This window comes from Panthera uncia, chromosome C2 (genome assembly GCF_023721935.1).
Source record: "Panthera uncia isolate 11264 chromosome C2, Puncia_PCG_1.0, whole genome shotgun sequence".
NCBI classification, from domain to species: domain Eukaryota; kingdom Metazoa; phylum Chordata; class Mammalia; order Carnivora; family Felidae; genus Panthera; species Panthera uncia.
In genome coordinates this window covers 118772267-118790883 of record NC_064810.1, presented here as the reverse complement: position 1 = coordinate 118790883, position 18617 = coordinate 118772267, and the positions used below count along the sequence as shown (strand labels likewise).

Below are 18617 nucleotides of genomic sequence, written 5' to 3'. Positions count from 1 at the left end.
AAGAAGTGGTATCCATAGTGTTGTGAGGCATGGAGAGGCTGCGAGTTCAGATGCTAAGGCAGCTGAGGCGTTTGCTACCAAGTTCCAGAAGGCCATGGTTTCCGAATGTTACCTGCTGAAGCAAGTTTGTAACTGCGATGAAACAGGGCTTTTTTGGGAAAAGGTGCCAAAGAGGACCTACATTACAGAAGAAGAGAATGTAATGCCCAGTCACAAGCCCACGAAAGACCATCTCACCCCCTTGTTTTGTACTAATGCAACCAGGGATTTCAAAGTCAAGCCCTTGCTCGTGTATCACTCCGAGATCCACAAGCATTCAAGAAAGGCAAGGTGCAGAAGAGACAGTTAAAGGTTATGTGGAGGTTCAACAGCAAGGCTTGGGTCACTCATATCTTGTTTGTTGAGTGGATCAACAAGGTCTTTGGTCCTGCACTGAAGAAATACCTTTTAGAAAAGAATCTGCCACTCAAAGCCTTGCCGGTTATGGATAATGCTCCTGCTCATCCTCCAGGCTTTGAGGACAATGTACTGGAGGAATCTGAGTTCATTAAGGTCAAGTTTCCTCCCCCCAACACCACTCCAATCCTCCAGCCCATGGATGAGCAGGTCATTTCGAACTCTAAAAAGCTTTACACCAAAGCACTATTTCAGCAATGCTTTGAGGTGACCAAAGGAACAAACCTTACCCTGTGAGAGTTTTGGAAAAATAATTTCCACATTGTGAACTGCCTCAAGATCATCAATAAAGCCTGGGATGGGGTCACCAAGAGAACCCTCAATTCTGCTTGGAGAAAACTGTGGCCTGATTGCATTCTTGGACATGACTTAGAGGGCCTTGCAATGAACAAACAGGAGCCACCAGCTGTCGATAAAACTGTGTCCTTGGGGAAGAGCATGTGACTGGAGGTGAATGAGGATGACTCTCAAGAGCTGGTGGAGGAACATGGCCAGGAGCTGACCACCGACGAACTAATGGATCTGCATCATTAGCAATAGCAAGAGGTTATGGAGGAGATCTCGTCTGCAGAGGAAGAGAAGAAAAAGGAGGAGGAATCCCTCACTTCAATGAGATTAGGGAGATGTATAAAATGTGGGAAACAGTGCAAAATTTTGTAGAAAAGCACCACCCGAAAAAGGCTGTAGCAGTGCAAGCAATAAATCTGTTTAATGACAATGCAACGTCACATTTCGGCAAAATTCTCAAAAGGAGGCAAAAATAAGTATCATTGGATAGGTTCCTTGTTAAAGCCGCACAAAAAGAAAAAGATTCTGGGAGTACCTGGGTGGCTCAGTCAGTTAAGCGTCTCACTTCGGTTCAGGTCATGATGTCACAGCTCATGAGTTCGAGCCCCATGTTGGGCTCTGTGTGGACAGCTCAGAGCCTGGGGCCTGCTTCTGTGTCTGCCTCTCTCTCTACCCCTCCCCCACTCACACTGTCTCTCTCTCTCTCTCAAAAATGAATCAACATTAAAAATTTTTTTAAGAAAAAGATTCCAGTGAGCCAAAAGATAGCAGTGATTCCATAGTGATAGTGAAAGTCGTCCTACACAATAACCCTCCTCTCTCTTGTCTCTGTCACACCAGCCACAAAGGTTTTCAAAGGTAAGGGCAGGTTAATTTGTTTTCTTTATATTTTATATTTTCTTTATTATTTTGTATTATATTACAGTGTTGTAATCATTTCTATATGAATTTTTTGGGGGTGCAGAACAAATCATCTGAGTTTCCATTATTTCTTATGGGGAAATTTGCTTTAATATCCAAGTGCTTTGGATTACAAGCATGTTTCCAGGATGAATTATGCTCGCACACCTAGGTTTTACTGTATATGAAATATTCAAAATAGGCAAATCCACAGAAACATAAAGTAGATTAGCTGCCAGAGGCAGGAGGGAAAAGGGGCCTGGAGAGTGACTGCTAATGGGTACATCATTTCTTCTTGGGGTGATGAAAATGTTTTGGAAGTGGGTAGTGGGGATCATTTCACATAACTGTGAATATAAGAAGAATGACTGAATTATACACTTTAAAAGGTGAATTTTATGTGAATTATATCTCAATGAAGCTCTTTTTTTTTTTTTAATGTTTTTATTTACTTTTGAGACAGAGAGAGACAGAACATGAACAGGGGAAGGGCAGAGAGAGAGGGAGACACAGAATCTGAAGCAGGCTCCAGGCTCTGAGCTGTCAGCACAGAGCCCGACGCAGGGCTTGAACTCACGGACTGTGAGATCATGACCTGAGCTGAAGTTGGACGCTTAACCGACTGAGCCACCCAGGCGCCCCTCAATAAAGCTCTTTAAAAAAAAAAACAAAAAACCTATTTAAGGAAATTTTTTAAAACTCCTAAAATAAGAAGACATAAACAATGGGAAGTCCCATCCTGTTCTTGGCTAAGATAACTGAACCTTATAAAGATATAAATTCTCCCCAACTTCATTTATACATATAATATAATCCCTGTCAAAATACTAACGAGCCATTTTATGAGGTTAGACAAGTTGATATGGGGGGGTGGGTACCTGGCTCGCTCAGGCTGTACAGCATGCCACTCTTAGATCTCAGGGTCTTGAGTTCAAGCCCCACATTGGCTGTGGAGCCTACTTAAACAAAACAAAACAAAACAAAATAAAGTTGATGAAAAAACAAACATGCAAGAATAACCAAGAAAGTAATGAAAAACTACGAAGAGAAAACAGCCTTACCAGACATTAAAAATACTATGTATAGCCTCTATAGTTAAATATAATCTGTGGTACAGATGCATGAACTCACTAGCAGATCACTGAAACAGGATAGAAAGTCCAGAATTAGACCCAAATATACATGAAAATTTAGTATATGACAAAAGTGGCAGCTCCAATCACTGAGTAAAGGTGGACTTTTTTTCTTCAGGTGACTTTTGAAACTGTGGTAAAATACACACAAAATAAAATTTACCTTTTTGGGGGAAGGGTTGTTTTACTTTAAGTTGTTTTATTTAAGCCCGACATGGGGCTTGAACTCATGACCCCGAGATCAAGAATTGCATGCTCTACCAACTGAGCTAGCCAGGCACCCCTAAAATTTACTATCTTAACCATTTTTTAGTACGGAGTCCAGCACATCAAGTACATTCACACTGCGTGTAACCAATCTCCAGAACTCTTTTCGTCTTGAAAAACTGAAACCCTATAACCATTAAACAATAACTCCACACATACTCCTTTCTCCCCAGCCCCTGACAACCATCATTCTACTGTCTCTATATTCTGACTACTCTAAGTAGAATATAAGTAGAATCATACAGTATTTGTCTGTTCTATAATTGGCTTATTTCACTGAGCGTACTGGCCTCAGGGTTCATCCACGTTATAGCATGTGGCAGAACTTTTTTCCTTCTTTAAGTCTGAATAATATTTCATTTTATGTATATGCCACACTTTGCTTACCCAAATTCATCTGTTAATGGACACACAGGTTGCTTCTACCCTTTGTAAACATGGGTGCACAAATATCTCAAGACTCTGCTTTCAGTTCTTTTGAGTATACATCCAGAAGTGAATTGCTAAAGCATATGGTAATTCCATTTTTAATTTTCTGAGGAACTTCCATACTATTTTCCATGGTAGCTGTCCCATTTTATGTTCCCATCAACAACAGTGTACAAGGGTTCCAATTTTTCCACATCCTCACCAACACTTGTTATTTTCTCTTTTTTTTTTTTTTTTTGGATAGATGCCTTCCTAAAAAATGTGAAGTGGTATCTCATTGTGATTGTCATTTTCATTTCCCTAATAATAATGTTGAGCATCTTTTCATATGCTTGTTGGCCATTTGCATATCTTCTTTGGAGAAATGTCTATTGAAGTCCTTTATCCATTGTTAAATCAGGTTGTTTGTTTTTTGGTAGGAGTTCTTTATAGAGTCTAGATACTAACCCCTTAAGAGATATATAACTTATAAATATTTTCTCCCATTCCACAGGTTGTCTTTTCACTCTGTTGTTGGTGTCTTTTATAAGTTTTAAATTCTGATGCAGTCCAATTTACCTATTTTTATTTTTGGTACTTGTGCTTTTGGTATCAGATCCAAGAAATCTTTGCCAAATCCAATGTCATGAAGTGTCTTCCCTATTTTTTCTTCTAAGAGTTTTGTAGTTTTAGCCCTTAAATTTAGGTCTTTGATTCATTTGGGGTTAATTTTTGTATATGGTATCAAGTAAGGTCCAAGCTCATGCTTTTTCAAGTAGAAATCCAGTTTCCCCAAAATCATTTGTTGAAAAGGCTGCCAAGGGTCTTAGTACCCTTGTTGAAAATCATTTGCCTATACATACAAGGGTTTACTCTGGGCTATTTATTGTATTCCACTGATTTACATGGCTGTCCTTATGCTAGTACCATATTGTTTGATTACTGAAGCTTTATAATAAGTATTGAAATTGAGAAGTGTGAGACCTCCAAGCCTTGCTTTCTTTCAAAATTCTTTTGGCTATTCAGGGTTCCTAGAGATTCTATATGAATTTTAGGATGGATTTTTCTGTTTCCATAAAAAACATCATTGGGATTTTGATAAGGATTGCATTGAATCTACATCTCACTTTGTGTATTTTAACAATGTTAAGTCTTCCAACCACGAACACAGGTTGTCCATCTATTTGTGTCTTCTTTAACTTCTTTCGGCAATGTTTTGTAGTTTTCAGCATACTATGTTTTGCCTCTCTGGTTAAGTTTATGCCTAAATATTTCATTCTTTTTCATGCTATCTTAAATGGAATCTTGTTAATTTCCTTTTAGAATTGTTCACTGTGTTAGTGTACAGAAATGCAACTGATTTTTGTGTGTTGTCTTTTTATCCTATAACTCTGCTGAATTTATCAGTTCTAACAGGTTTTTGTCTGCAAAATCTTTAGGATTTTCTACATATAAGATCTTACTGTCTATAAACAGAGATAATTTTGCTTCTTTTTCACAATTTAGATGCCTTTCATTTCTTTTTCTTGCCAAATTGCTCTAGCTAGGAATTCCAATACTATATTAAATCGAAGGAGTAAATGCAGACATCCCTGTCTTATTCCTGAACTTAGAAGAAAAGCTTTTAGTCGATCACCACTAAGTGCTGATATTAGCTGTGGGCTTTCCCTATATGGCCTTTATTTTGTTGAGGAGCTCTCTTCTGTTCTTAGTTTGTTGAATGTTTTTATTATGAAAGACTGTTGGATTCCCTCAAATGTTTTTCTGTACCAGTTAAAAAGATGAATTTTTAAAATTTTCTTTTAATGTTTATTTATTTTTGAGAGAGACAGAGACAGAATGCGAGTGGGTTAGGGGCAGACAGAGAGGGAGACACAGAATCCGAAGCAGGCTCCAGGCTCTGAGCTGTCAGCACAGAGCCCGATGCAGGGCTTGAACTCACAGACTGTGAGATCATGACCTGAGCTGACGTTGGACGCTTAACCGACTGAGCCACCCAGGCACCCCAAAAAGATGAATTTTTAAATAAAGAGTGCTAGGTAGTCATTTTGGAAAAGAAAATTAGAGCCATATCTCACTCCATACACAAGAATAAACTCCAAAGGATTAGAGAACTAGACGTAAAAAATGAAACAGGTATCCATCGATTTAACCAAGTGGCCAAGGTAAATATCACTAATGATAAAACACATTGACATGAACCCCTTGAAATGATGCTCTATGAAAGAATGACACATCATGTCAAAGTCATGCAACAAAGAAAAACTGAAGACTACTGGAGAATAGAGAAAGCTAAATAGAAATAACAACTAAATGCAATGTGGGAACCTGGATAGGATCCTGGACCAGAAAATGTTAGTGAAAAAAAAACTGATGAAATTCAAATATGGTCTGTAGTTTAGCTAACAATATTGTACCAATGTTAGTTTCTTGCTCTTAATAATTATACTATAATTACATAAAATGCTAACATTAGGGGAAATGGGCTGAGGGATACAATTAAACTCTCTATACAACTTTTACAACTTTCCTGTAAGTCTAAAATTAGTTCAAAATAAAAAGTTTTTTTTTTTAAAGAAACATAGCAATAATTACACCATTAAGAGTGGTAACCATCAAAAGAACTAAATGTAGATGTGGTTAAAGGTAGTTTTACCAATCCATGCTGTTAGAAGTTAGGATAGTTCCCTGGGGGCTGAGGGGCTCATGAGTGCAAAGGGATACTAGGGTGCCAATAATAGTCTGTTTCTGAATCTAGGGTGCTGGTTACGCAGCTGTTGCTTAGTTAGTGAAAAATGGTGGAATTTTAAAAATCAACCACCTTTCAATTAAAAGAATAGTTTTTTAAAAACATGATTTTAACTCTAGAGAATGGGACTAAAAATATGAAGAAAGCCTTTCTTTTAAAAAACTTTAAAATTGGTAACAGTTAAATATTAATATAAGAAGTCAAAAGGTAAACCTGAGACCCTAAGCCCAGAAGAATCCAGAAAGCACAGTTGGCTGACTTTATTTCCTCACCCTTAGCCACCAGATCTCCTAGAACACACTCTTAAAACTAACAGTGGAGCGGGGGGGGGCCTCGGTGGCTGCGTTGGTTAAGGGTCCAACTCTTGGTTTTAGATCAGGTCATGATCTCACAATTTGTGAGTTTGAGCCCCACACTGGTCTCTGCACTGACAGTGTGGAGCCTGCTTGGGATTCTCTCTGTCCCTCTCATGCACTTGCTCGCTCTCTCTTTCTCTCTCTCTCAATAAATAAACTTAAAAAAAAAAAACACTAACAGTAAATAAAATAGGCAGTGTCGTAATGAGGACTATCAGACACATAATATTCACACACAGTAAGCACCAGAAAATGTAAACTATAAAAACTTCCAATACTGGACAGACAAATATTACCAACCACAGACTGGTTAATTAAAATAGATGTAACTATTTAACTGCATAAAATTCATCGAAACAGCTTTAGCACAACATGAAAAATTGCTTCATATTCTGCCTATTGTTCTAGCAACCCTAGTAAATAATTACATGGTAGGCTGAAAATTATTCTAGAATCCCTTGAGGTAATTAAGATGATAAAAAATAATGAGGAAAAGTTTTACATAAAAGTAAGTTAAATTAATGTAATAGCTGTCTATTTTCACTCAAAGCCAATCTGAATCAAACTGTTTCTTTCCAGAGTGAAACTCTGGAGTGAATTTTACAGAAACAGGAATAAGTATTAGTAAGTCAGAGACTTTTCATACTAAGACAGTAGATAAGACAGCCAATCTGAGCTCCATTCAGCAGTTTGTCAGAAGGCTTCGATATATGCGTAAAGTCAAAAAGAAAAAAATATTTTTGTGCTATATTTTCTACTTTGATGAAAAGATATGTACTATCATTCTTATTTTCGAATACATTTATTTTCTTGTTGCATATTCAATTTACCAGACACAAAATGAATTAGCCACCACATCTGTGATTATGAACTACATGGTGCTCCTGTTCTGTGACTAACAATGAACACTGTCACTATTATTTGCTATTATATTTTTATTCTTCTTACTTTCTGAAAACACTTTTAGCCTTTTTCTCTTCTTTCATCACAAGTTCAAGATTTTGCATCGTTTCATTATACCCATTTTATCTTTTAGACTACATAATTTAATTTTTGAATAATTCAAAAGGACAGGTGACACAATATAGAACTCACAATAAAAGAAAAATTTTTATATTAAAAGAAGTTAGGTTCATGTCTTATCTAAGTGTGTAAATTTTTTTAATTTTTTAAATGTTTATTTATTTTTTTGAGAGAGAGACAGAGTGTGAGGGGAGGGGCAGAGAGAGAGGGAGACACAGAACCTGAAGCAGGCTCCAGGCTCCAAGCTGTCAGCACAGAGCCTGACGTGGGGCTCAAACCCACAAACTGTAAGATCATAACCTGAACTGAAGTCGAAGGCTTAACCGCCTGAGCCACCCAGGCGCCCCAGAAGTATGTACTTATTTTTATTCACAGCAAACAAGTCAGTATAATAGATTCCCATAGCTCATAATCATGATTTAACCAATTAACTGAAATACGGCTGAATTTAAGATATCTATCACATACATTACACGTAAAGAGAAACAAAACGTCTCTTTCTTAAAATATAGTAAAAGACCCCAAATAGCCAAAGCAATCTTGAAAAAGAAAACCAAAGCAGAAGGCATCACAATCCCAGACTTCAAGCTATACTACAAAGCTGTAATCATCAAGACAGTATGGTACTGACACAAGAACAGACACTCAGATCAATGGAACAGAATAGAGAACCCAGAAATGGACCCACAAACATATGGCCAACTAATCTTTGACAGAGCAGGAAAGAATATCCAATGGAATAAAGACAGTCTCTTCAGCAAGTGGTGCTGGGAAAACTGGACAGTGACATGCCAAAGAATGAACCTGGACCACTTTCTTCCAAAAATAAACTCAAAGTGGATGAAAGACCTCAATGTAAGACAGGAAGTCATTAAAATCCTCAAGGAGAAAGCAGGCAAAAACCTCTTTGATCTTGGCCACAGCAACTTCTTACTCAGCACGTCTCCAGAGGCAAGGGAAACAAAAGCAAAAATGAACTACTGGGACCTCATCAAAATAAAAAGCTTCTGCACAGTGAAGGAAACAATCAGCAAAACTAAAAGGCAACTGACAGAATGGGAGAAGATATTTGCAAACAACATGTCAGATAAAGGGTTAGTACCCAAAATCTATAAAGAACTTATCAAACTCAACACCCAAAAAACAAATGATCCAGTGAAGAAATGGACAAAAGACAGGAATAGACACTTCTCTAAAGAAGACATCCAAATGGCCAACCGACACATGAAAAAAATGCTCCACATCACTCATCATCAGGGAAATACAAATCAAAACCACAGTGGGATACCACCTTACAGGTATCAGAATGGCTAACATTAACAACTCAGGCAATAACAGATGTTGGCGAGGATGCAGAGAAAGAGGATCTCTTTTGCATTGTTGGTGGGAATGCAAGCTGGTGCAGCCACTCTGGAAAACAGTATGGAGGTTCCTCAAAAAACTAAAACTAGAACTGCCCTATAACCCAGCAACTACACTACTAGGCATTTATCCGTGGGATACAGGTGTGCTGTTTCAAAGGGACACATGCACCCCCATGTTTATAGCAGCACTATCAACAATAGCCAAAGTATGGAAAGAGCCCAAATGTCCATCGATGGATGAATGGAGAAAGAACATGTGGTATATATATACCATGGAGTATTACTCAGCAATCAAAAAGAATGAAATCTTGCCATTTGCAACTACGTGGATGGAACTGGAAGGTATTATGCTAAGTGAAATTAGTCAGTCAGAGAAAGACAAAACAGATGACCATAAGGGAAGGGAAACAAAAATAACATAAAACAGGGAGGGGGACAAAACAGAAGAGACTCATAAATATGGAGGACAAACTGAGGGTTACCAGAGGGGTTGTGGGAGGGGGGATGGGCTAAATGGGTAAGGGGCACTAAGGAATCTACTCCTGAAATCATTGTTGCACTATATGCTAACTAATTTGGATGTAAATTTTAAAAAATAAAAAATAAAACTACAAAAAAATAAAATAAAATAAAACATAGTAAAAGAAAAAAAATATATAGTAAAAGAGTGACACAGTGAAAGGACAATCAAAAACAATGGCTAATTTTGAAGTCACTCACTTATATGTGGATGAATTCATAACACTCTAGAAAAAACAGAAACTATACTGGAAAGGCCCAACTGAGAAGCTATAAAGATTCTGGACTCGGGGCGCCTGGGTGGCTCAGTCGGTTGAGCCGCCGGCTTCAGCTCAGGTCATGATCTCACAGCTTGTGAGTTTGAGCCCTACATCGGGCTCTGTGCTGACAGTTCAGAGCCTGGAGCCTGCTTTAGATTCTGTGTCTCCCTCTCTCTCTGCCCCTCCTCCACTCATGCTCTATCTCTCTCTGTCTCAAAAATAAATAAAAACATATAAAAAATTTTAAAAAAAAGATTCTGGGCTCTTGAATGTTACAGGCGTAAAACAGTATGTTACCAAAGCAATACAGTGAAGCGGCTAGCATTACAGTCCTACAGATTCATGTTTCAGCCCCAGCTCTGCCATTACTGCTTTTCTGATCCCAGTAAAGCAACTTATGTCCTTATCTGTAAAATGAAAGACAATAAAATCTATCTCATACACTTTGGGGGAAGTTTAAATGAGATCCTTATCACATAGTAGGTATTGGGTAAAGTAAGCCATTAGGAATTCATAATGAACACAAAGTTCCCAGAATATGGATCTTTATCTTCCTACTTAATCCTAAAAAAATATATCATGGTCTTTTATATTTTTCAGATTACGAGGAATGGCCTTGTAAACAAGATTTAATTTTTCTCAATGAGCTGCTTATATTAACAGAATCTCTTATTTTCTTTACTTACTATGATCTCTCTCACATCTCTCTTGGAATCTCCTTGTTATAAGGAAGAAGTTTTGCATGTAGAGATCCCTTTCTAAAAATTCACTTCCTTAACATTATTTCACATGCTTTTTGCTTAGCATTTCAGTTTCTTGAAATTTATTCTTATTTTTTGTCACTTGTGTCGAGAAGAAACTCAATTGTTTTGAACTCTTTCCCTAGAGCATAACTTCAACTAATTTACAAAACTAGTAACTCAGAAGAGATCTTTCTCAGAGTTGTAGTATCTGATATTCCAGATTACCTCGAGAATAGCAATAACAGTAAAAGATACAATAACAATAAAAGAAAATAATTTGATTTGGGAAGAGAGAATAGTAGCTATGTTTACAACAACCAAGATACAGTATGTCTGGGACAATATGAACTTAAAAGCAAAATTTCAGGCAGAATGTTAGTATCAGTAAAAATTTTATTGCTTTTCATACTTAATGATGGAACTTTTCACACAGAGTTTCAGTTTATGTTTCTTGGAATGCCTGCACAAATTACCTGTTTTTCTATTATTCTGTTACCTACAAACACTGATTTATTCAACTTAAAAATACATAATCATTAGGCTTACAAAATTTTTCTACTTGTATAGATTTTATAGCTAAAAATGTATCAATTAGTGCAGAATTACCTACCTGGCAGGTTTTTCAAACACTTATTAACCTAGAAATCACTTTATTGACCATCATTTGTTACTTGTATATGTTATTACAGCAACTGCTTACCATCACCTTTCTTTCCTTTGAAGAGCATTTAATAAATCCTTCTTTTTTATACTTAGTTTTATATTACCACGACAATTTCAAGGATGCTGTGAAGAAAAACTTAATAAATTGATTTTTTAAGTGTCCACTCTGAAGTGGACTATAAAAGAGAAGTTAGTGCTACCAGTTTTTTGGTTGTCTTTTTTTTTTTTTTTTTTTTGAGGGGGGTCCTTCATTGTGTACTTCAGAGGATGGAGCCTCTGAGAAGTAGGAATAGGTTTATATAACCACTTTTCTGCTTTTATTTATTTATTTTTATTTCCTTACCTTTTTATTGAAGTATAGTTGACACACAAGGTTACATTAGTTTCAGGTAGATAACATAGTGACTCAACATCTCTATATGTTATGCTGTTCTCACCACAAGTAAAACTACCATCTGTCACCATAATTATAGTTCCACTGACCATATTGCCTATGCTTACTCATATACCTGTACCTCCCACTCACCTTCACCCCCTTTTGCCCATCCCCCATTCCCCTTCTCCTTCTAGTTTTGATTAAATATTTTATTTTGGCAGTTCTGAAATACATACTATTTTCCCACATTTATAGGTTTGCCATTTTACAATCTGATTTAACTCAACTAGAATTGAATTGGCCACTTTAACAAACTCATCCTTAAGTAACAACATACTTGGCTCTTTTTAAAGTAAAATGGAGTCTGTTAAAAACTTATTATGCTTATTATGCTTATGAGTATTTAAAAAAAAAAAAGATTTCTGGTTCTTCAAATACTTTCCTCTATTCTATCTTTCCCTGCATTTAGAATTCTTGAAGGGCTGAGTTTGTATCATGTTCCTTTGTCAACTCAGTGCCTACAGTGTCCATAACATAGTAATCACTCCATTATCTGTCTACTAAGTGACTCACACAAAGACCAGCCGGTAGAGACCCACCATCTCTCCATGCCTATCTGCCTGATGGTTCATATTATCCCTAAGAATAAGAAAAGTTAAAAAGGTGGAGGGGGGTTGAACTTAAAAGGACAATAAACAGAACAAGCTAAGGAAGTTGGGAATTACTCAAAGTCAGAAACTGAATTATTCCAATGAAGAAGAGAACACTTTAAAGACATCCATGCATTTAATTTTTTTCAAATGTTTATTTATTTTGAGAGAGAAAGAAAGAGAGAGAGAGAGAGACAGCACCAGTGGGGGAGGGGAAGAGAGAGGGAGACACACAATCCCAAGCAGGCTCCAGGCTCTGAGCTGTCAGCACAAAGCCCAACGTAGGGCACGAACCCAAGAACTGCGAGATCATGACCTGAGCTGAAGTCCGACGCTTAACTGACCGAGCCACCCAGGCGCCCCTGACATCCATGCATTTTGTTTTATTATTTTTTTTAATGTTTGTTTACTTTTGAGAAAGAGACTGAGCACAAGTCAGGGAGGGGCAGAGAGGGAGGGAGACAGAATGGGAAGCAGGCTCCAGGCCCTGAGCTGTCAGCACAGGGCCCGACGTGGGGCTCAAACTCACGAACCACTAAGATCATGATCTGAGCCGAAGTTGGGTGCTTAACTGACTGAGCCACCCAGGCACCCTGAGATCCATGCATTTTTAAAAATAAGGATGCCAAGGGCTATAATGCTTAAGCATTAGAAACAAAAAAAAGATTAGAATAAAGAAGGTCAATAGGAAGCTACTGCTGCTGTCCAGAGAAGAAGGCCCAGGCTATGATAACAACAGTAGTAACAGAGAGAAATGGATGTGGATTATTCCTTTGCTTCAGCCATCTCTATTAAGAAACATTCTCTCAGATTGGATGGGGTGAAACAAACACTGGTATTCTGTGTAAAAGGGGCATCTAATAAATTTAATCAATGAGTTAATGAAAACCAAAGCTCAATATGAATGAGAAGATTAGAGAGAGTTCCTAACTGCTCCAAGTAAACTTTCAATAAGGTATATCGCTCCAGATGAAATTTCCACACAGCTGCTGGCAACTGTTCAGAAACTATGGAAAGCAGGAGAGGTTACCATAAGACTAAAGACAGGATATGTAGTACTGCTCTTCAAAAAAGGAGAAAGGTGACCTTGCCAACTATCGATCATTGAAGTTAAATGTACCTCTAGACGAGATTCTAGAATCATTACCAAGAGAAGTTTGAACACAGAAAAAGATAGTAGCCAACATACACTACTGGAAACCAGTATAGTGGTTACAGACAAATAATCACAGATTAGTGCTCTTTTCCTGACAGTTACTGAACTGATAGGATTTTTTTTAATAAAGTATATAAAATTATTTGGGTTTTAGGAAGGCAATTATTAAAGTTTCTTATATATTCCTTATGAAAACTTGGAAATATCTGAGGTGAATAATGTTAAATTAGCTGGATTTCTAACTGTCTGAACAACTTGAACCAAAGAATTAGTTTTTTTATCACCCTTAAGAGAGGTCACTAGCAGAGCAAGAGCTCTGTTCTTGGCCCTGCCTACTCAACATTTTAATAAGATCTGCAGGAAGGCAATGTCAGCATTATCACACTTACAGTTTATCAAATCCATTGATAAATAAATAAGCCCATACATATCATATGACCAAATCAGTTTTTAAAAAAAAAATTTTAACTATTTATTTATTTTTGAGAGAGAGAGAAGGAGAGAGAGAGCATGCAAGAGAGTGCACGTGCACGCACAAGCAAGGGAAGAGCAGAGAGAGAGAGAATCCCAAGCAGCCTCCATACTGTCTGCACAGAGCCCAATGCAAGGTTTGATCTCAGAAACAGTGAGATCAAGAGTCAGACACTTAACAGATTGAGCTGCCCAGGTGCCCCCAAATCAGTTTTTTTTTTTAAGTCAACAGAATATAACCAGTCTGACAAGATAAAGTTTAATATGGATAAATATAAAGCCCTACCAAAAAAAACACTCTATTAAAGAATTGGAAGAACATAAAGAAAACAACTCAAGAATTTTAGTTGACTACAAAATCAGTAATAATGGGTAATGTATACAGCATTTAAATGTCAGGGACCATTCTAAATATTTTACGTAATATCTTTCATCCATTCCTTGTAACAATCCTATGAGATAGGCACTATTATAAATCCCATTTTACAGATGAGAAAACTGTGGCCTAAAAAATGTTTACATAATTTACTCAAGGTCAACCAGCTGATAAACTGTAGAGCTAGGATTTAAACCCAGGCAGGCTAGCTCCAGAGTCTGTCTTTGCCAGGACATTATTTTGAATTAACAGTGCAATATGGTTGTCAAAGAAACAAATCTACTCTTAATCTTAAAGTATACGATTTAAAATCAGAGACGTAACTTACGGTCTTCTCTACAGATTAATATCTAGGAATATCACACTTTTAACAAGGATACGGACGAACTCAAACAAATCCACAAATAAGGCATCAGTATTGTGAGAAGACTCAAACCAAACCAACAAAATGATTAGAAGAGGTTAAAGACAGAATATTTTGTCTAGAGAAGAAAAGAATTAATGAGACTATAATAAGTATCTTCAAATATTTGAAAACCCACTAATGGAAGAGAGAACTAGAACCAGTGAGAATGTAATTTCTGATTCAGCAAAGGAAATCATATTATAAAAACTGGAGTTGTCCAAATACTTTTGCCTCAGAAACTAGATAACTATGAATCTTCTCTCCAGAAAAATACACAAGTACATATAATTTTGCATAAAATTACAAGAGTTCACAAATCTACTTTTAAATCCCCACCCCTAGAGTAATATATCCCAGATCAAAATGGAAAGGATTCAAGAAAAGGCAAGTATATTTAATAATCTTTAAAATTCATTACAACTTACAATTCCATTATCTAAAAAACTCTCAACTCTATGCTTTCCAGTTTCTTCTGAGATCCATCATAATGCACGTTGCAATAAGAGTTTAAACTATGATGACAAGGTCAGAAAAAAAGTGAAATCAAATTTGCCAAGTGACAATATAAACTTGACTGTAAGTAAATTCATACATATATGGCTTATAATTTAACCTTTAAAAAAATACCTAAGTTTAAAGATTAAAAAAAAAAATATGCTAATGTACTACTCCCTATCTAATATTTAAGGCCCAAATTAGCAATTTCCCCCCTCTGCTTTTAAAATTTCATTTTAAACTCTCCCTTTCTATCCTTTGCTCTGGGTTAACTGGTAAGATTGACAGACAAAGAAACAATAAACTAGAAGTCAGAATACTTAGGTTCTAATTTACTACCTTTGCCATGAATTTGATTTTTGCTTAGTTTGTTTCCTGTGTTCCAAAAACTTTCAAATATCTAAAAAGGGCTTTAAATATACTGTTTTGCAATGTAAATATAAATAAGTCATCCATTTTTTACAAAACATAAATTATCAACAGCCAGAAAACAAAGCCAGTCTTCCTATCATGTTTAAGGGAAAAAAAAAAAAAAAAAAAGAAAATGTACATTCACATTTCAATTCCTAATTATAAAAAACAATCTTTGAATCCTTTAGGGTATCTTTTAGTGTATAATTTTCATCCACAAATGCTTCTCACATTAAGGATAAACATCTGTACATCCAATTTCAAGCTGTACTGAGAGCACATAACTCAGTTAAGATTTTTGGCTGCCAGGGAAAAACTTGAAGGTGCCAGTTGGACTACATATTTAAAAGAGTTGGGGAGAAAGTTACATGGTCACAGAATGGTAATATGAAGCATTACACACTTGAAAATTCTGTTTTCCCTCTTAAACAACTAGAAATAACGAGAACCCAAAAGTAAGTTTAATAAGTGTTTGGCCTTTATTAAATACAGGTGCCACATTGCTGCAACTATACCGCCAAAACAGTGCTACAGACACCATGTCTGCCAGTAGACTAGACTCTAGTTCCAGGCACAAGATGTTCCAAGAAATAACAAAAGCATCCAGAGCCAGTACATAGGGTGGGTCTAGGCATTTGATTTTTTTCTCCTGGTGCTACTTGAGAATGGACACTACTATTAAAGATTTATTACAGTAACAGGACAGTGATAAAGCTTTAGCTAAATTATAGGCTCACCAAGGAAATGGAAAAGCAACATGGGATGTCAGATCAACTAAGTTCCTTTTACATTTAACTTTCAACACAGACTGGGTCATGATTACACTGTACAGAGGACAGATGAATAACTGTAACTATATTTATTAGGTGAAGATAATTTCAGACCATTAAGAGAAAAGGAGAGTGGCCCAGAAAAAATTAGGCTATAGAAGTCAAATGAAAAGACAAAAAACTAAGATTTAGGGGAGAAAGGGGAAGGAAGAGAATGAGCTAACTAACTTACTAAAAAGAGAGCAAATAAGTGGGACAGGGAGCCTTAGCCCTAGGAGACTGAATGAGGAAGAGAAACGTATCAAAGGCTCAAAGGGAGCTTCAGCAGTAAATATGGAAAGGGATGAGCCTGTTAACTGTTTCAACAGAAAAAGAGAAACAACGCGGGGCACTTTTCTGAACGGGCATTCATGGAAGGCCATTATAAAAATGCCTAACTCATGCAGGGCACTTAATATGTGGTGCGCCGTTCCAAATGCATTCCACAGATTAGTCCATTTACTCCTCAAAACACCCGTAATAGGCAGTGACTACTATTTTACAGATGAAGAAACTGAGACCACACAATGCAAGATAACACAAGCTGGTACCAGTGACTGAGCGCTCATCCACTAAGCTGAACCGTCTCTCTGAGAGATCCTACAAAACCTTTATACTTTTCTGTGGAGAGGATTTGGCTCTCTGGAATTTCTCAAAGGAGTCTGGGCCCCAAAAGCGATCCTCTACTTTAAAGAAAAGTTCCCTTCTGCGGGATAGGAGGTTCTTTCAAGTTCAAAGCTTTGGAACTCTGAAATACACCTGGTAGAAACAGATGGAGGCGTGTGACTCATGAAAGGCTGAAAAGTCAGAAAACCAGACTTAGAAGCCATCGTTCTGCCCTGAAGACCTGCAGAGACCGAGAAAGTAGAAAGCAGCCCTTCCTCTCTTCCACGAGGCATGACACGGGGACGTTGCCTCCTCCCAATCTGCTGTGTGTGTATGGGGCGGGGGAGGGGGGCTCGCCGGTTTCCGACTCCCCCCAGACACTCAGGGGTTACTCGGCCAGGCCTGGGAGAACGCGTGGGAATAAACAGATGGAACTCGCGGTAACAAGGGGGCCCCGAGGCGAAGGGAGGGAAACCTGCCCAGGAACACGCCGGGCCGGGTCCAGAGGCCCTCGGCACGCGGCCCCGCGCCCTCGCCCTGGACCTTACCGCCGCTCGGCTGCAGAGGACGAGGCGGCCTCTCAGGGTTGTTCTTCCGAGCCTGGGGCGCGGCTTCGGCGCCGCCGCTCCTGTGCCGCCCGCGCGAGGCGGCGGCTGGGTCCCGGCAGATACACACTCGGGGCAGGGATGGGCGATCCGCGGCCTGCCCAGGGAAGGCCCTGGAGTTCGAGGCCGTGGGACGCCGACCGTGCTTGCGCCTGCGAGCCTGCCCAAAAAGGAAGGGTCAGAGCGCGGCCGCGTGCCGAGCAGCAGTGGTTGCTGCAGCCTAGATCACAGGCTGCTTCGTCCGCCCTCACCCAACCCTGCCACTGCCCCGCTTCCCCCGCGCAAGCTTTGGCGGCGGAGCAGCACGGTGGGTGCCGATTGGCTCCCGGGTGTGTGACGTAAGGCGCCGGTCCCTACGGATTGGCCAGGTCGGCGGTGCGTGCAAGGAGTAAACAAACCCCGCCCCCAGGCTTCCCAAAGAGGGGAGGGGGCCGCTAGGTGAAGGGGCGGGACCTCAAGCAACCCAGTCCCAGCCTTGGGTGCTCACAGGAGCTTCCCAGTGGGAGCCCCGCGCTGACACCAACACTCAGTTCCCAGGCCGCCTGCGAGGCGGGCTGCAGGCCTGAGGCCTAAAATTTATAGACACGCCCTTTTCCCCTTCCTTTACCTCGGGCTTGGGTCAGAATCTTGACTTTTCCATCCAACCCCATCCCCCAGGCTCGAAGCAGGAAAACCCCATCTGTCTTGGAAAAGGGGGAACTAAGGTGGTAACATCTGGGTCCCCAGGCTTTTGCTGGCTCACCCCTGGGGAGCAGCGAGGAGGGGGGTGGGGAGGAATAACTCTGAGGCACGTGTGGGGCACCCTGAAATTAATTATTCAGACAATGGGTTAGCGACCACTGGGGACGTGAGTTCTTCAATATCCGGGCAAGCAAGATCCACACCAGGCCAGGTCACCATGTCACTTAGAAGCTAAAGAGAAAATTGCGGCCCACACTCCCAAACACCCATACATTTTGTTCAAAAATGAGAACACTCTGCCTATTAATTCAGCGCCTGTGTGAAAAATCACCTATGAGCTTACGTTCTAGTGAGTTGGGAAAGAAAATACGCAAAAGAAATAAGCAAAATGTAAACTATTACATGCTGATAGGTGCTATGGGGCAGGGGGAATAAGCAGAAAAAGT

General features: G+C 38.9%; 1 protein-coding gene across 8 annotated transcripts in view; it reads right to left on the bottom strand.

Moving 5' to 3' along the window:
* TFDP2 (transcription factor Dp-2) overlaps window positions 1-17744 on the bottom strand; it is a 189420-nt gene extending 171676 nt beyond the window's left edge. For 4 of the 8 annotated variants that reach the window (XM_049629769.1, XM_049629776.1, XM_049629767.1 and 1 more), the window contains exon 1: window positions 17434-17744. The gene's annotated coding sequence lies outside the window, so the exon portion shown is untranslated. The remainder of the gene's footprint in view (window positions 1-17433) is intronic. The other 4 variants (XM_049629770.1, XM_049629765.1, XM_049629766.1 and 1 more) reach the window with 3 other exon arrangements.
* Between the last annotated feature and the right edge of the window lie 873 nt (window positions 17745-18617).